At 36.7% G+C, this 19,418-nt stretch overlaps 1 long non-coding RNA gene across 1 annotated transcript; it reads left to right on the forward strand.

Moving 5' to 3' along the window:
- The first annotated feature begins 250 nt into the window (after positions 1 to 250).
- Positions 251 to 18,669, forward strand: LOC115410940 (uncharacterized). Its single transcript, XR_003934153.1, has 4 exons — positions 251 to 299; positions 3,814 to 3,869; positions 18,390 to 18,495; positions 18,613 to 18,669. It is a non-coding gene; the product is annotated as an uncharacterized LOC115410940 (long non-coding RNA).
- The last annotated feature ends 749 nt before the right edge of the window (positions 18,670 to 19,418 follow it).

Raw genomic sequence — 19,418 nt, forward strand, 5'->3', positions numbered from 1 at the left:
CTTGTTATTTATCAAAGGTTTACCCAGCTGACATTTTTTGTGGGTGTGATGTGTAATACGAGGCTGATTTTGATGAAACCGTTTGAAAGGTCATGTTCAAACTGAGCCATGTTTAGCACTGACTTTCACTTGCATTCTGAAATAACACTCAGTCCTGGACTCGTCTAAATCCCCTGAGATTTCCACATCTGTCTCATCTTTGTCTTTTATTATATTGAATCTGTGTGTGACTGTATTTTTCTGTTATCTACAGAGTGGGAGTGGATGCAGATGAAAATCCAGAGGAGCTTTCTTTAGAGGTAACAACACCTTGCTGTTCAGTAATCATTAATTTACGTGCTTTGCTTATTCCTACAGTGTTTACCCCTTTTTGCATTGAATGCATTTTAATTTGTTCAACTTCATACCAACAGGTATGGGTCATCAGTCCCATTAACTATATTGAACCTGAGGAACATGAAAAATGCAGAGCTAATTGAAAAATTTGTAATGAAAAATGACAGATAAGCCAGTAGAAAAAAGCACACTGTCTGTAATTGTTAATTAAATCATGACGTTAATGATTTCTCTGTAGAAATAATTTGCTATTTAAAAGAAATATGCAGCTATATTTTCATTCCAAATGATCGATCATCATGTCATAGTACCTGCGCTGACTCATTTATTCACAGTAATCAAAATTATGTACCTTACACACTTGTATAAACATTAAATCAGTACACATGTATCATGTTGGAAGGTATGTCAGGCCCAGTTTACACAACAACACTCTCAGGTGAAAACAACAAAATATTTGATCAGATGTGCCTTTCATTTAGACGGCAATGGGGTTTAAAATGCAAAAAAGTGAAACCACCTTCCAGAGTGGAAATCTTAAAATTGCTCTACTCTCGCGTCATCATCTAAAGGGTTTAAAATACAAAACTGCATTTTCTCATCACATAGAGTTTACATCACAGGCACGTCCCAGTACAGGAAAGCAACAACATGTCAGGTCATTTCCCTGTGACGGACCTTCAAGTTGCCCTAGCCCAGTGTTTTTCAACCTTGGGGTGGGGACCCAACGTGGGGTCACCTGAAATTTCTAGTAATTGATAAAAAGAAAAAGAAAAAAACTTACTAATAAAAAATATATGGTGAGTTGAGAGAGACAATCCCAATACAATAAAGACATGATAAACTGTGAAGCTGAAACTGAAGCACTGTGGTTCTGTTTATCTGTCAAATGTTCACTGTGGTCAGTTTCAGATGCTGCAGCTCTTTCATAATTCATAGTTTGAGTTCTTGTTTGTTCAGTATTAATTGTCAGTCTTGTAAATCCAAGCTGGACTGACTGTTCATATCCTGACCAAGGAAAATAAAATTCTCACTTTGTGCAGTAATGTACACCTGGCTTTTCTGCCTCCGTCCATAATAATATACATTATATAGACTAAATGTCATCTAAAATTAACGTTTATTTGCAACATAGTATAGCAAACTATTACATGATCAAAAACAAATTAATTTTTGCAAGAAAAATATCTCTGTTTTGAAAGTCTGGTGTCGCCAGAAATTTGTGATGTTAAAATGGGGTCATGAGCCCAAAAAGGTTGGGAACCACTGCACAAGCCGCTCTAATTTACATCCAAGAGTTGTTTCAGCAATCATCACGATTGTTCTGTTTCCTGTTTTGTAATTGTTTCGTGTTAGGAGAGAACAGGAAGAGAAGTAGAACGGTTCTACGCAGGCGCTTGGTCTTGGAGGTGGTGATGCCACCTATCCACATGGCATACACACTACATTGATAAATAAATTTCACACACTTTTGCGTGTCCGTCTACATGCAGATTTTTGCTCCAAAAGGCACGTCTGAACACGGAATTAAAAGTGAGAACACAACACCACTTTTGTTTTTTCAGTTCAGATCATTACCATCTAAACGTAGCCTTAGCTGCATGACGTCAGAGGAAATGATTATGTAAGAAAGTAATGAAGACAGTCAAAAACGTATTTACTTAAGAGCTGTTTGTAATTATAACAATAGTGTCCAATACTATATCAATATTGAAGTACAGTATTTTACAGGGATTCAACAGTTTGGAATACATATCTTAACTTACAATTTGGGGTAATTAAATTCCTTCAATACAACATGTACAATTATGTTGTTGTATGCTCCTACTATGCTACATTTCAGAGGTAAATGCACTTTTTACCTTTTATTTTACTTTTATTTTCCAGGAAAAACAGTTACTCATCAAATGCTTTCCCGCATGTGTTAAACTTCATTTCCTTAAGTTAAATAAACTTTAAAATTCTTGAGGGTTTTTCTGAAAAATGCTTTGTCTAAAAGCTGTAAACAGGAAACTGTTTCTCTGACCTCATGAAAAAGTTGAAGTTTTAGAGGTTTATGGTGCTATTACTTAACCCATAACGACCCAAACATCCACCGCTGACTAAAAGCATTTACTGATCTAAACTGTTTGATAACTGATGTCCCACTAATATCAAATAAAAACTCAATATATGTAAATAATTTTTGTAAAAGGCAGTTTGTCAGCTTTTGTTGGTCATCAGATATGACCCATTTGGATGTTTAGAGGCTCCGTAGTGAACATGGAAACACTATCATCACCTGCAACATTAATTTACCAGTAACACTCATGTAGGTAATAACAAATGATGGTGGTTGGAGATGCTTGTTTTCTGTTCATTTAATGATATATTTTGTTGAAAAAGTCAATGTTAACTTAAATTTTTTGTCTGATTTGATATAATAACCACTGAATTTACTTGAACATTTACATGATCCGTAAATTAACTGTAGAAAATACCTGATTTTTACTGAAAAATGCAAAATGCAGATAATAATATTAAAATAAATGGTGATAAATCACTTGGGAAAGACAAAAAAAAGCCATTTGCAAGTTGTGACAAAAATGATTATGGGTCTTTAAGTGTTAAGGTACTGAATGTGTTTTGTTTTATTTGTAGTGTAATGTTTTCACTGTGTGGTTTTAGTACTTTTATTTAAATAGAGGATGTGAATACTTCTCGCACTACTGGTAAATTACAGGCCTGTGAGTGTTTTTCTGTTTACTGTAGACGTCTAGGATTTACAGTATATCCTGACTCACACTGACACATCATCCTTTAATCTTGATTCTTTTGTTTAATATTGTCTGATTTCAAAGTGAAGAGGGGTTTGAAGAAGAGGAAATGCACTTTTGCTTACCGCTAAATGACAGCCTGTAGCACATCCTTGTTGACAGAGAGGCCTTCTGAATGTGCCTTTTTGTTTTGTGGGCACGTCCGCCCACTTACATCCCCCCACCCTCCCCTTGCCGTTTCCCACCAGCTCTCCATCCCCCCCTTTCATCCTTTTATTTGACCTGGCTCTTATCTGCACGCCGTGAATGGGACAAGGTCTGATCAGCTCCCTGGCATTATGAGGCCAGAAGGGCAGACAGAATAGACGACATTGCCAGTAAGGCTGGAGGAGGATCCCGCTGGAGAGGAAAGGGCCGGGCTCCAGGGCTCTTTCTTATGGAAATACTTCAATGTAACCTTGTCCAAGACGCGACAGCTGGAGGCGTGGTCTTAACGTAACAGGGTAGGACCTCCAGGGACTCTTAATTTTTTTGGAGACCAGGATTTTCCTACATGAACACTAGGCCTGAAGTCCCAGTTGTAAAGGTGGAGGTCATTGGATATGGCCCCGCTGACCGTCAGGGGTGCAGATTTTCAGCATTTCCATCAAGCAGCATATGTATCCACCCCTGAGGGTTTCTGTGTGCCGATGAGTAACAGTGGTTCTCTCATGGTCTACAGGTTGCAACAGGGAGCTCAGATACAACTCCGGACCTTTGGAGCCGTCTGGACTACAAGTATCCTTTCATTGCTCCCTTTTTATACCAAGCACTTTCACATCTGCGTGAACACACAATAGTTAAAGCACTGGTGTGTGGAGCAGTACTATACAAGGTAAAATACCAATGGGTTTCATTTCAGGGAACATAAAGACAGTCAGACACAGGAATAAGCAGGAAGGTTATGACCTGCTTTAGATGCGAAGGCTATAGGTATCTACTGTTTATGGTGTACATGTCTGGGGATATTATACGCTTCAAGACCACCACATACATTATACAGCTCTGGACAGAGTTAAGAAAGCACTCAAAATGCCTGTTAATAACTGGAATGTGATCAAGCCATAAACCAGTGTTTTTCAACCTTGGGGTCGGGACCCAACGTGGGGTCGCCTGAAATGTCTAGTAATTGATAAAAAGAAAAAGAAAAAACTTACTAATAAAAATATATGGTGATTTGAGAGAGACAATCCCAATACATAAAAGACATGATAAACTCTGAGGCTGTAAAACTGAAGCACTGTGGTTCTGTTTATCTTTCAAATGTTCATTGTGGTCGGTTTCAGATGCTGCAGCTCTTTCATAATTCATAGTTTGAGTTCTTGTTTGTTCAGTATTAATTGTCAGCCTCGTAAATCCAAGCTGGACTGACTGTACATATCCTGACCAAGGAAAATCAAATTCTACCTTTGTGCAGTAATGTACACCTGGCTTTTCTGCCTCCATCCATAATATTACATTATATAGACTAAATGTCATCTAAAATTAACGTTTATTTGCAACATAGTATAGCAAACTATTACATGATCAAAACCAAATCCATTTTAGCAAAAACATGTCTCTGTTTTGAAAGTCTGGGGTCGCCAGAAATTTGTGATGTTAAAATGGGGTCACAAGCAAAGAAAGGTTGGGAACCACTGCCATAAACCAGGGCTCCATTTTTTCACTACAAATCGCACAAAACAAGAGTAATGTGTAAGACTCACGGAGAGAATTTCATGATGGTTAAAATCAGGGTTATTCTGTCATTAACTTAAAAAAAAATTCTTCTTATGTGAATGTAAACTTGTTTTCTTTGCAATATTCTGAAAACACTGCATTCTCTCAAGCGTTTTTCTCACAAATTTGATTCTCCTCCCTCTCTTTAACACAAATATCTGTTCTTTGTATTGCATTCAAGAGAGATTGTTGATATACTTTATTTTTCATTATTGTTCACATTGTTCACAATAAAATAAAGAAAATATGACACCTTGGTAAATAAAGGTGTGGATGACAGCTGTATTAATGTAAAAGACATAGCAAGACAGGAATGACAAGAGAGGAAGGTTTAGCCGTTAGCTTAGCATAAAAACAGCTGGTAAAAAATGTAGAAATGCTTTCAACTTTTGAGTCTAGAACTCTTTGAGTACATTTCAGAGTTTGTACCTTTAAGGAAATGGTTTGAACTGGCCCATTATTTTCTTTAAAACACTACTGTCTACTTGTGTAAAGAATGCGTCTTGTGTAGCTGCCTCTGCTAAGCTAACGGTTGCTAGCCTTTCATTTTGTTGCTGCTATACAGGAGCAGAAGGGGGACACTGAACAGCTTAAGAATTCAAGGATTTTTAATGGGAAAAAAAATGACCCTAGTCAATTACAGACATCAGCAAACAGGCTGTTATCCTCGATGTAGGAAACTGAGATTGTTGGTCAACGTCAACAGACAATTGTCTCCTAGCATAACCGGCTTGTTTAGTCTGACATAATCTCATTTCCTGGTTCATACAGTAAATAATGTACATGTAATGCATTTCTTTAGTGGGTATCACTTAGGGTTAAGAAGGGGCTAAATTCATTTATTTAACTTGAATACTGAGACTAATTGTTTATTGTTTATACGGATCCCCATTAGCTTCCACCATTGTCGTTGCTACTCTTCCTGGGGTCCGTTACAATACAGATACAGTTACAAAATACACACGTAAATAAAAACAAGTTTACAGTTCATTGCTATGATCAGCAAACTGAACATTTCATCTCAACACATAAACCTTAAAACATTTAAACTTTTATCTTTACAGCAACCTAGCCCACGAGAGTCAAAACAATCATCCGCATTCCTGTATTTCCTTTAGTAGTTCATGTTTGAGTTTTTTGGTTTTTTTTAATAAATATAAGCTTTTAGTGTTTGATGTATAGAGGTAACTACTGAGACTAATTCTGCGTTCCAGGCCATCCGTAACTTGTGTTTTTCTAACCTTCTGCCGGTGACAATGCACTGGAATGGCAGTCAAACCCGTGACTTCCCACCCGTGAACTCGTACTAGATCGATGTACTACCAGTTCTGAGTTCTGATGTCATATAGCCCGTGAAACAACAACGGCGGCCCCCATTGTTTATGCCAAATTGTTTATTAAAACTAGGTGTTGCTCTGACGTTATTTCCACAAATGTTATGCATAATCAGCAGCTACTCTAGTGTTAGGACCAGATTAAATGAATACCAAATATGTATCCAAATATACAAATAATGTAACATAAAAGATATAACAGCTTCTCTTGCCTTACACGCTGTTTTTCCTCCTCTGTTTCCCTCCATTAAACAAGGAACAAGTACCTCTGGCGATAGAAATGATTGCAAAGGAACTTAAGCCCCGTACGGTCCGCCATGCTGGTTTGTTTACATCTACCTACCACAATTCCTTGCGTTCAGGCATTTTGGCGTGACTTGCCTGGAACATTACAAAGCCCTGAGTCACAGTTTGAAGTCGTGACTTACGGGCTCAAAAACCGGCCTGGAACACAGCATAATTCAATATTTTACCTGCAGTAGGCTAGATTGAGATTTGGTGTGTTTACAGCAGTGCATCGCTTCATGTCATGCTCAGCATTGTGTACATATAACATTACTTTCTTTATCTTCCCCCTGTACTGGACAAAGCAGATAAAGGGCAGACAAATGAAACATGAAGTGTGAAAATGTGAAATGCCTCATAAAAGCTGTATTCTGTATCCGATGGTATCCATAAATATCTGACTTGGCAGATACAGTGGGAAGTAACATTAGTGAGCTAATGAGCTACGTTAGCTAGTATCAATTATTGTTTATTAATTTAGTAATATAACTTCACTAAATAACTTCATCCACTTCCTCTGCTCTTTACCATTACATTACCATGGGATGTGTTTTATGGACTCTGTGACTCAGTCGGTAGTTAATGAACTTAAGTGGACCTACATCACGTCATGACTTAACCAGTGGACGCATACTTCATATTAACAAATGAACAAGTGCAGTCTTTTACATAACGACTTTGATTTTTTTCCACGCAAGTACACATGTTCTTATAGTTTTTCTTTGTATGTATGTGTGCTCATACGTATTTAATATACGTATTGTGTTGACATAAGTAGCTACTGTAGTTTAATCATTTTGTGGTATGAAAACAGTTGTGTGTTTCCTCTGTACTAGCATTTTTTTTTTTTTTGGCAGTGCTCCGTTAGCTAGTATCAATTATTGTTTATTAATTTAGTAATATAACTTCACTAAATAACTTCATCCACTTCCTCTGCTCTTTACCATTACATTACCATGGGATGGGTTTTATGGACTCAGTGACCCAGTCTGTAGTTAATGAACTTAAGTGGACCTACATGACGTCATGACTTAACCAGTGGACGCATACTTCATATTAACAAATGAGCAAGTTTAGTCTTTACATAACGAACTTTGATTTTTTTTCCATACAAGTGCATATGTTTTAAAACTTTTTCTTTGTACATATGTGTGCTCATACGTATTTAACATATGTATTGTGTTGACATAAGTAGCTACTGTAGTTTAATCATTTTGTGGTATGAAAACACTTGTGTCTTTCCTCTGTACTGGCTTTTTTTTTTTTTTTTTTTTTTTGGCAGTGCTGCATTAGCTAGTATCAATTATTGTTTATTATATTAGTAATATAACTTCACTAAAAAACTTCATCCACTTCCTCTGCTCTTTACCATTACATTACCATGGGATGTGTTTTATGGACTCTGTGACCCAGTCTGTAGTTAATGAACTTAAGTGGACCTACATGACGTCATGACTTAACCAGTGGACGCATACTTCATATTAACAAATGAGCAAGTTTAGTCTTTACATAACGAACTTTGATTTTTTCCATGCAAGTACACATGTTCTTACAGTTTTTCTTTGTATGTATGTGTGCTCATACGTATTTAACATATGTATTGTGTTGACATAAGTAGCTACTGTAGTTTAATCATTTTGTGGTATGAGAACAGTTGTGTGTTTCCTCTGTACTGGCATTTTTTTTTTTTTTTTTTTTTTTGGCAGTGCTGCATTAAGTTTCAGCTAATCTAATTTTACCACTTAATGGCCTCATGACCTGGCCTGGTGGTTTGAAAGGAGCACATCATTTTACTTTATGGACCCTATCTTCCCTGAAGATAGAGAAAAACAATGAAATGTATGCCCAGTAACACACCCATTTCGAGAATTCATTTAATGCATGAATGTGTTAATGTTTTAATATTAGATTTTTTTTTTTTTTTTTTTTTACCAGAAGTGCATTTAAAGTGAAATACAGTTATTAGAAATGCATAGTTAAATAGTGCTGGCAAACAATTTACAACTCACTTTGGCTTGAAATGCTCTATACCTGCAATTTTACACCACCTGCTTTAGAGGACCGGACTCTGTTAATGGATTTTTTTGTTAAGAGAGTAAAAACTAGACACTCAAATATTAAAAACTAAAAAATAACATTTCAACAAAACAAAATACTTTCTTGAGAGACATTTGGTAACATCACCCTTCAGTGTTTTTAAGATTTCCAAAGCATTTGTTAGGCTGTTAATTTGTGTAAATATCTTCAACATTCTTAAGCAAATGTTCTTCCACATTTGCCTTTTTACTGTTACTTGAATAATTGCAAGTATCTGTGTTGCTGCTGCTAAAACGCCTTCTCACAACATAGTGCTTCCACCACCATTTTTCACAGATTTCCTGTTACATAAAGCGATAATATCTGCCAAGCTACCACAAAACGCAGTGCCTCATATTACTGATAACTGTCTTGGAAGTTGTATGAGTGTCAGGAATACATTTTCCAATCAAACACAATTTTCAAACCCAATCACACTACCATGAAAAGCAGAAAATGTGACTGAAGATTGTTATATATTTTTATTTGTAGCCCCTACCCTCAATGTTCATTAAGTCATAAGCACAACTTTTGCCAATATAGGCATTTAACATATCATTAAAAAGCTTAGATTCTCTGTATTTTTTGCTATTTGGGTATTTTTTTATGAAAATCTTGAGCACTAAAGGAGAATTTATTGAAAAAGTAAATTATTCATGTTCCTTTAGTCATGTTCAGGTAGTCATATATGTTTTAAGGAGATCTGGATAGAGAACATTTCTTAAGTGTACAGTTCTGCAGCATCATCATGTTTAAGTCACATTAATTTATACAGGTGGCAGTGGATAGCACTTGTTCCCAGTGATGAAAGTGTTAAGGTTTTTGCCAGAAATCCATTTTTTTTACGAAAACTGAGCATATGTTCTGGTAAATTAAACGTGTCCGGATCATTTCCGTCTGGTTTGGCAATATTTTAGCCGGAAAATTATGCATAAATCACTCACAAAAGTGTAAATTATGTTTATTTGGGTCTGTCTCATGGGTGTGGCCATATTGCTTTCTTCTCCATTCGACTCGACCAATGAGATGCTCGTTTACAACACAGAACTTGTATTGACGGCTCTGATTGGTCCGTCGATGGCACGTGGTCCGTTTCGCGTCTCTGGAGACAAGATGGCGGATTCGCTTTGAGAGTTTTACTGCCAATGTATTTCGTCTAATATACTGTAAAATCACGTCAGAATTCGTCATCCTTCAGCGTGGGGACAAACTGAAATGTGAGGCAGGAATCAAAATAGGTTCAAGTGGTCCTGGCTCAAGGAAACTGATAGAAATGGCGATTTTCTGTCGCAGTATGTCCAGAAGACAAGCAAACCAGGTTGGTTACTCATTGAAGTCATTCAGAAAAGTTCAGGGTTTTTTTCTTTTCTCACTTTCATCACTGTGTGCCTCACAGCAAGAAGGTCCTGGGTTCGATTCCAGCACTAGTCGATGGGGGTGGGACCTTTCTGTGTGGAATTTGCATGTCTGCTTGGGTTCTTTCCGGGTACTCCGGTTTCCTCCCACCATCCAAAGACATGCACTGGTTAATCTCAATTGCCCATAAGTGTGAATCTGACAGTGATTGTTTGTCTCTATATGTCAGCCCTGCGATGAACTGGCGACAAATCCAGTCCTGTCCAGTGTACCCCATATGTAGCAGGGATAGGCTCCAGCGACCCTAGTGAGGATAAAGCAGGCTCAGATAATGAATCACTTATATGTTGCCTTGTCATTTTATCAATATCTGCACTGTGCGAACAACTCAAATCAAACTAAGAAAGCTATAGCTAATTCAATGCCACTCCAACATAATTCATTTTATGCGCAACTCTGAACTATGGATAGTTTGTCACTTCTAAGACTATCGACCTAAAAGCTACTTCACATCTACCCATCACAGTTACTTCCTAAAGGCAACAGATCATTGCAGAAAACAAATTAAAAGTTTGTACAGTTTTTAACTGATGATGAAGGCGTTTTTAATCAATGTTTAGTTCTAATTTACCATTGGATCTTCTGAGAAGCAGAAGGTAATGTTGCATAGAATTACATCCATTGTCTGGCCTAAAAAGAGGCTTAATGAGCATATTTTTCCACTGGAACATTTCTCATTACAGACAAAGAGGAAGTAACACACATAGTAATGCATTCTGCTGAAATTTTACTTGCAACACTTTTTTTGAGTCGACTGAAGCGTTGCATGCTCATGATCAATGCAATCTCTGTAACCATAGTAACTACATGAAGTATGCCCACCCTGTGGCTATAGTTGAAAGTCTACATAGTGGGTTAATTTGCACATTTGACACAACATGTGTGCACTAGGTTTCTGGACTTGTATGTAAATGAGTGAGAGAGTGGAGATGACAGGAGCCCTGAGCGGGATGAAAGGCACAGCTCTGACTGTGTTTCCCATTGGTGGTGGAAAAAAAAAGTCTTATTATGGCTGCTTTGATGTGGACCAGGTGAGAGGAGCCTCAGCCTGGATCCCGCTGCCAGGTAATTGAGCCTCAACTCGTCTTGCGGGTGTCTCATCCTGAGGGTGCACTGTCGCTTCCTTAGCCGTTTCCCTGTCAGCCCGGCTTTAAGCCTCATTAGGACGAGCGTTTTACTCTAAGTGCTGATTTTGACGGACATCAAAGTCTGTTTGATCTTTCCCGTTGAAGTGGTTTGTGCGCTGTGTTTTCAGGGCTGACAGCTGATGTTTTTGTTTTTGAGGCTGCTATCCCAGAGGCCACCCGCGTTTAGGAAATGTGTGGTGGCTAAATTGAATGGTTGGCTTGGTTTTGGGATGAAACATGGTCTGACATGGTAGTTACATTTCTGGCTGTTACTTTTTTTTATATATATCACATAAAAAGTAGAATAACAGAACAATGATATACAACAGTAACAGCTAGAAGGAGGAGACACAAATTGTGTATACATGTTGATGTGAGGCCCATCATTTCAGATGCCTTTTTTCATTGTACATTATTATATAGTTGATATAAATATGTGTGCATATGTGCAGCTATGACTTTTATAAATGGGTGCTTCTATGAAACTGATCCCTAAAAACAGGACATGGGGGCTAAAAATTCAATCCATATGTAGACTAATATTATGAAGTAAGTGTGGAAGCACTTTGGGTCTGTTTTAAAAATAAATACTGAGGTAAAAGAGAAACTATTTTTCAGATAAAACACATTTTTATATTATTTTACATTATATTTAATACAAAAATCGGCATGTAACTCGGTGAAAAGGACATGAAAATTACATGCCACTATTTATTTATTTTTTATTTATTTTTTTCTCTCACAGGTACATTTTGGGAACTGAACTAATTATGCAAGGCAGAGTGTTTCACAAAAATGACTGCTGGTGCAAAATCATTCACGACTTATATGCATTTAAATGGGCAGGTTCTGCATGTAACACAAGTGGACACGATGGGTTACATACAAAACCTGGAATGAGACTGAGATTCATGAAAAACCCACATGTCTGGATTAGAAAAAAACACTAGGATTCTCAAATTTAACACAGTGTCTTTATTTATAACAGTATATAAGACCGTTTACAGCCATGTTTTCATGATAAATGCACTGACACCTAGGTAGCTTTTCATGTCCTAGCCTAATTTTGGTCCTTTTTTTGGCTCAAATATTTTATTAAAAATTCATTAATTTTGGGATGGCTCAGAGCAAGAGTATAATTTTTTTTGACATTTATCTGAGGTCATCATTAGGTACATCCTGGGGGGAAATATGTCTAAATTTCTCTTTTATTATTGGGTCTAAAAAGCTGGCAAAGTGGTAGGTATCAAAATGTACCCAGTTTCCTAGAAGCACTCATATTTAAAGTGAAAATTCAGCTTTTATTAACTTGGAACTTAAAACTATGTCACTGGGGACTGAATTTTTTTTCGTGTCTGTTAGCAAGATAACTCAAAATGTTATGGAAGGATTCTGATGAAATTTTCAGGAAATGTTGATTCTGGCACAAGGAACAAATTGTTACATTTGTTCCAACACAACTGATCTGCCTTGGCAGAAGTCTCACCACTCTCAGAATGCTTTTCTAGTTAGTCAGGTTATTCACATTTTTTTGTGAAAGGATAGTTTGTAAATATAAACCTTTTCATGTAATTTTACTTTTTTGCACTACAACAAAGTCAAAAGTGGGAGTTGTTAGTGTTTATAGGTTATTATGTTAGAATTTTACTGGTCCAACCCACTTGAGATTACAATATTATGTAGCCTATGAACTAAAATGATCTTAAAATTCTTGTTTATTAATATGTTCGGTGTAATTTTGGCATTTCACTAATTCATCCCAAAGGTTGGATTGCAATACTGTAATACATGTAGAAATATTTAGGATGGCACATTTTGGACTTTATGTACTGTAGGTTAGGTTTGTCTATAAAAAGACTTTATACAGTTGCGGAAAAAATTATTTCCTCAAAATTCATCAAAAACAATGGTTATGCAATCAAGTACTAACTCCTGTGTGTATCATGTGACTAAAACAGAGAGAAAAGAAAACATGGAATGCCTAAAAGCACTGTTTTTGTCAGTACAATGCCATAGATATTGATGTAAGAAGTTAAATGATTTTGGTTATTATCAAGAAAAACATTGAAAGTGGTTTGATATCAGCTCTTAAATCAGTGTTTTTCAACCTTGGGGTCGGGACCCCATGTGGGGTCGCCTGGAATTCAAATGGGGTCACCTGAAATTTCTAGTAATTAAGGAAAAATAAAAACTTACAAATAAAAAATGTGTGGTGAGTTGATAGACAATCACACTTAAAAGATATGACAAACTCTGAAGCTGAAACTGAAGCACTGTGGTTCTGTTTGTCTTTCAAATGTTCATTGTGGTCGGTTTCAGATGCTGCAGCTCTTTCATAATTCATAGTTTGAGTTCTTGTTTGTTCAGTATTAATTGTCAGCCTTGTAAATCCAAGCTGGACTGACTGTACATATCCTGAACAAGGAAAATAAAATTCTCACTTTGTGCAGTAATCTACACCTGGCTTTTCTGCCTCCGTCCATAATAATATACATTATATAGACTAAATGTGGACCAAAATTAACTTTTATTTGCAACATAGTATAACAAACTATTACATTAGCAAAAACAAATTAATTTTAGCCAAAAAAAAATAAAAGTCTCCGTTTTGAATGTTTGGGGTCGCCAGAAATTTGTGATATTAAAATGGGGTCACGAGCCTAAAAAGGTTGTGAACCACTGTCTTAAATTAAACTCTTATGAGCTATTTTTGTTGTTATCATTATATTTGTCCAAACGAATGTACCTTTAGTTGTACCAGGCATTAAAATGAACAAGAAATTGAAGAAAACAAGGGGTGGTCTAATAATTTTTTCCATTTACAAGATGATACCAGCTCATAAAAGCATTTCTATATATGTAAGTGCTAGAGTATGTAAGCTGAATGAACATACAGCACTTAAAGCATGTACTGTGCTACTGGTGAGAGGTCAGTTAAAGGTGACGTGTAGGACATGAAGGACGGGAACGATACCCGAGCGGCAGTTGGCCTTCGCCCCACAATACTGCTCAGCATGTTCTCCCACTCATACAGTACAGTCCACTCAGCCCCACAGAGACACACACACAACTGTAACACCATTGTGTATGAGAACGCAGCTCTCACAGCCATAATTACCACTGGTATCTAGTATTATGCCGACGTAGAACAGGAGGTAAGAGGACAACTCACTCTGGCAGGTCTCGAGGAAGTTGTTATTGTCCCCTCATCCCAGCGCTGTAATAACCACACTCCTCTCTCTGTGTCCCTCATTGAAAACATTTATAAATAAATCCTGTTAGCTGGCAGAATAATGCCTGTAATTCCCACTACTTGCATTTTGCTGATAACAGCACCAGCGTATACAAATTGGTGCCAAATAACATTTTAGATCATTTTCCTCCACTCTTTTGTTTTTGTGCTTATGCCAGGGTATTGTGTACTTGCAAGCTACTTCTAAGCCCATTCATTGCAGGCTCTCAGGTACAAAGGTTGCTTATTTTTAACTAGAAACAGTTAAGTATTGTGTTTTTCAGGAGCACAAGCAAAGCGTCATATCCCGCCGAAGTCTAATTATTAATCGAAAACTATTATTTAAAAGATAATGTAACGGAGAGGACGCTGTATTCATTTTATTACAGTATCAGATGTCACCACCGCGCCTCTGTATCTGAAAAGAACAGCACGGTATGTGATTGTGAGAATCAAACGATAGCCTCCTATCACAGGTGTTGGGTTTAAATGTGCTTCGCTGAACTGTAAAACCCAATCAGTCTTTATTTCTTCTGTCAGCGCTGATCACCGTATCGTCTTTTATCACCACTTACACTCATTAAAAAGCCGCAAACTGCATTAGCATTCATAACACCCCTCTTATTTCCATCCTGTTGACAATAACAGTAGGACTTTTTATTTATCAGATACAAGCTAATACTACAAATCTTTATTTATCTATCTGTTCTGCTTGTTTACAGCATGTAATTTTCCTTAGTGACCTATTTGGTTTTATTACTTTAGACGGCTCTCCAGCAGACATGAGCTAGTAGATTAAATATGATAACATTTTAGTAATCGGTAACAGAAATAGCACCAGCACCTCAAGCTTGAATGACTAATATCCAGCTCTCTGCAGTAAATGAAGTGCCATTGGCATTTACTGACACTAAGCTGATAATGGTCTTACGAAGGGAGCAGTATTCTTAATGGAACTGCAAAATTTCTTGCATCTCAGTGCTTGGATTCGGTGCAGTGATGTGAGTGAAATGTGAAAAGGGCTGTGTCATTGTTCAGGCCTGGTGGAAGAGACTCACTTTCTGTTGGGTGTTTTTTTTTTTTTTTCTTTTGCTCGCATTGTTAAAAAAGCAGCAGAGGTTAATTTCAGGTAATATGACAGAAAAGTGCTTGAGGGAAATGATAACTGACGTGACGCGTGCTTTATTTGTGTACAGAGCATGACACATCCCATTTATTGTATAAGGAATGTGACACCGACTGCAAAATGTTAGTTGTTTTAACCAGAGAAACACGTTAACAGAACACTCAAGGCAAAAAGTGTATATTTCCCATTTCTTGAAGATAATTTCTGTTTAAGATAATGCTCAGATAAACACTCTGTGTTTCTATGTATGACGTATTATTCTGCCAAAAACAATGACTCACATCAACAAATTTTTTTGCAACATAATCACTCGACTCTGACCGCCTAATTTGTCCACCCACATTTGTTCCTTAATAAAAAACATTCACAAAATCTGTCTTCCACCTGTGATGAACTTAACTGAGTAACAGTTAAATATGTTATACCTTGATCTTCTAACCTAGGCTCTGTCAAACTCATTTTAGTTCAGGGGCCAAGTTCAGCTCAATATGATCTCAAATGGACCAGACCAGTAAAATAATAACAGTGAAAAAAGTCAAATTACATGATGAAAATGTTTACATCTACAAACTATCCTTTAACCCTTTATTTGTCAATTATTAGTTACCTTAGTCAAGATTTTTTTTTCCTGAGTGTTTTTATTCCTCTTTAGGCATGGCAAAAAAACAATGAGATTGAGGTTTTTTTTTTGTTTTTTTTTTTGTTTTTTTAAATGAACCTATTTCTCATGGAGTTACAAAAATGTCCACTCATTTGGACACCATGTGTTTAATTTTGAAGCAAAGAAACATGTATTTAACCCTTTCATGCATTGTGGTCACTCCAGTGGACAGTTCTTCTATAGCTGTTTTCTTGTATATTTATGGGTTTTGTTGTTTTAGTTCCATATGAGCCAACACAGTGGACACTTATGCAACGTCCCATAATACACTGCAATTCATACCATTACTATAACTTTGCTGTTCTTGATAAACCTGATCTGCAGTAACATGTTTAAGTGTAAATCAGTTGTTATTTGTTAGACAAAAAGAGTTCTTTTTTTGCATATTATATGAGGTAATAACTAGCATTGGAGTATGGTAAAATGTGAGAAAACAAATTAGCAGCCTTAAAAATGTTTTTATTTCATTGTTTTCATTTTACTTTCTGATACTGGGTTTTAAATACATATTTCTTTACTTAAAAAATTAAATGCATGGACATTTTTGTAACTCCATGAAAAAAAAAACTCGATCACAATTTTTTTTTTATGCCAAAGGAGGTATAAAAACCCTCCAGAAAAAAAATCTTGACCAAGGTTCTCATAATTCATGCATGAAAGGGTTAAAATGCAATATCAGAAAGTGATATACTGTGTGAAAGCTAAGAAAGAAAAGCACTTTTGATGCAGCTTATCTGTTTTCTCACCTTTTATCATACTCTAATACTAGTTCTTACTCACTTCATGGAGATAATATTAAAAAAAAAACTTTTTCTTTAAGAAAACTGTTAATTACAGTCTAATAACAAGTAGCAACTGATTTACACCCAATCATGTTACTGCAGATCAAGTTTATCAAGAGGTTACATTAATGGTATGAATTTCACTGTATGGGATGGTGCGTAAGTGTCCAGTTTTGGCTGATATGCAACTAAAACAACAAAACCCATGAATATATAAGGGAACAGCTGGAGAATAACTGACCACTATGCATGAAAGGGTTAAAAATGTGAATAACATGAACAACCTGAAATCTCTTAAGAAAAATAAGTGCAATTTTAACAAATATGATGCCTCAGTTTATAATTTATACATGTACATTACAATTAACAGATCACAATACATAAAACATTTAGTAACAGGCAGGATATTATTAAAATTACATCTATTTTTCTGAAGACATGTCAGGTTGTTTGTGTTTTTTCAGGTTATTCACATTTTTTGTGAAAGGATATTTTTTAAATGTAAACATTTTCATGTATTTTCCCTTTTTTTTTTTTTAACACTAAAACAAAGAGAAAACTGGAGTTGTCATTATTAATACAGGGTTTTCTGCGGGTCATTAAAAAGCATTAAATCATTAATAGATTTTGTGGAAACTTAAATTAAAAAGCATTAAATTCAATGTCCAGAGGCTTTAAAAAATGAAATACACTCGATGGGGAAAATATACTTTGTTATTCACGATTTATTTTGATTATATAAACATTTAATAATTTTGATCGAAAATATAGTGTGATTGACAGGCAGAACCCTTTAATTGGCTATTGTTTATGGCTGATAGATGAAGTCACAACACTGGATGCTTGGAATGCAACGTGCTGTGAGCGTACTCATACTGTGTGAGTGGAGGGAATATTAGCAAATGTCAGAAAAATGGGAAAATGAAAGTTTCAGCAGAAGTGGTAAGAGGAGGAACTCTTCAGAACCTGGTAAACCATCATAAAACTATGTATAAAACTGTATCTGCAGTTGGACATGGACATTAAATTTATTTCAAGTGGCATTAAAAAGGGCATTAAAAACCATTAAATTAGGTTTGCTGATACCTGTAGAAACCCTGTTATAGGTGATTGTGAGCATTTTACTGGTCTGACCCACTTTAGATCATATTGGTCTGTATGTGGAACCTGAACTAAAACGATTTTAACATCCTTTATCATTAATATCTTCAGTGTAGTTGTTTTCATTTCACAAATTCATCTGGTATGTTTGACACCCGTGTTCTAACCCTATGTGTAAAACTGTAAAGTACATTTATGAAGCGGTACAACTGCATGTTTTAACAGAAGCTCCAAAGTGCCTCTCGTAGGATGTGTTTTGGCTCCGCTGCAAATGTTAGTCATGACCCAAAGCCAGATTTGGAACAGGCTAAAAATGCACTATTTTCCTCTGTGCTGTTCACTGCCGTGGACTCTTACACACTCACACAGTTTTGGCACAATGCTTTAACAAGGTCACAGATATATAAAACCTGCGTTGACCCATTGTGGTCCGCCGCTGACCGACTCTCTGCCACAATGGTGTGGGATATTTGCCAGACTCTTCAGCAGCCCCTATGTCCACAAGGTGCAGTAAGACTTCCTGTGTTACTAATATATACCGTTACATACTGCGATAATCTGAACATAAAAGGAAAGGCTGTTTGGAGAAGTGACAACTGAAAAGTGCATCTTTGTCGTTTAGGATGAGGAGCAGCTGTGTGAGACTGCACCTGCACAAGACGACATTATCTGCGATTTGGAAAAAACAGAGGACCCCCCTGTATGCGAGGCCGGTGATTCTGGATCGGACCACCAGGAGGATCTGCTGGAGGGAGACCTGGGGCTTGGCAATGCCCCAGCCCTCAGGGAGGCCTGAGTCTCCAGGAGGAGGACCTTTAACCCCAGTTTATCAGCCCATGCTACCCCGAGGCTAAGGTCCTAACTCCCACAGTGAATGGGGTCAGTGAGTGGTGCATCTGAGAGGCCGGCCCGGAGTAGCACTTACAAACAGCCCCTAAAAGGTCATGCACTCCCCTCTTGTGCTGACATGCATGCAGAAACTCATGCACAGGGCGAGAAAAACAATTGCAAAGGCCACTGCTCTTTCTGTTGTTCTGCTGCTGGTATTCATTGCTTGTTTTATTTTTTTGCGAGGGAGATTTAAAGAATTCAAAACACTGCCATTTTTAATCTATACACCTACACACAACAAACATGAAGCAGGGTTCACGTACCCTTTGTGCGCAGTGTTTTTTCTTGCGTAAGCAGGTTTTGTCATTTCCCGGTGAAAATGCAACATGTAAAGTCACACATTAATTACCAGGTGAACTGTTGGTTACATAACATCTTAACCTTTAGGGAAAATTGCTCCGGAACATCTACTGTGATTGAATACAATTTCCACTAATCAACTAAAATGCTATTTTTGCTCCAACTTTACTTTGCTCTTCTCCAACTCATTATTAAACTTTTATTACACTGTTTTTTACAATCCTTTTACAGATTTAA

Source organism: Sphaeramia orbicularis, chromosome 20 (assembly GCF_902148855.1).
Source record: "Sphaeramia orbicularis chromosome 20, fSphaOr1.1, whole genome shotgun sequence".
Classification (NCBI taxonomy): Eukaryota; Metazoa; Chordata; class Actinopteri; order Kurtiformes; family Apogonidae; genus Sphaeramia; species Sphaeramia orbicularis.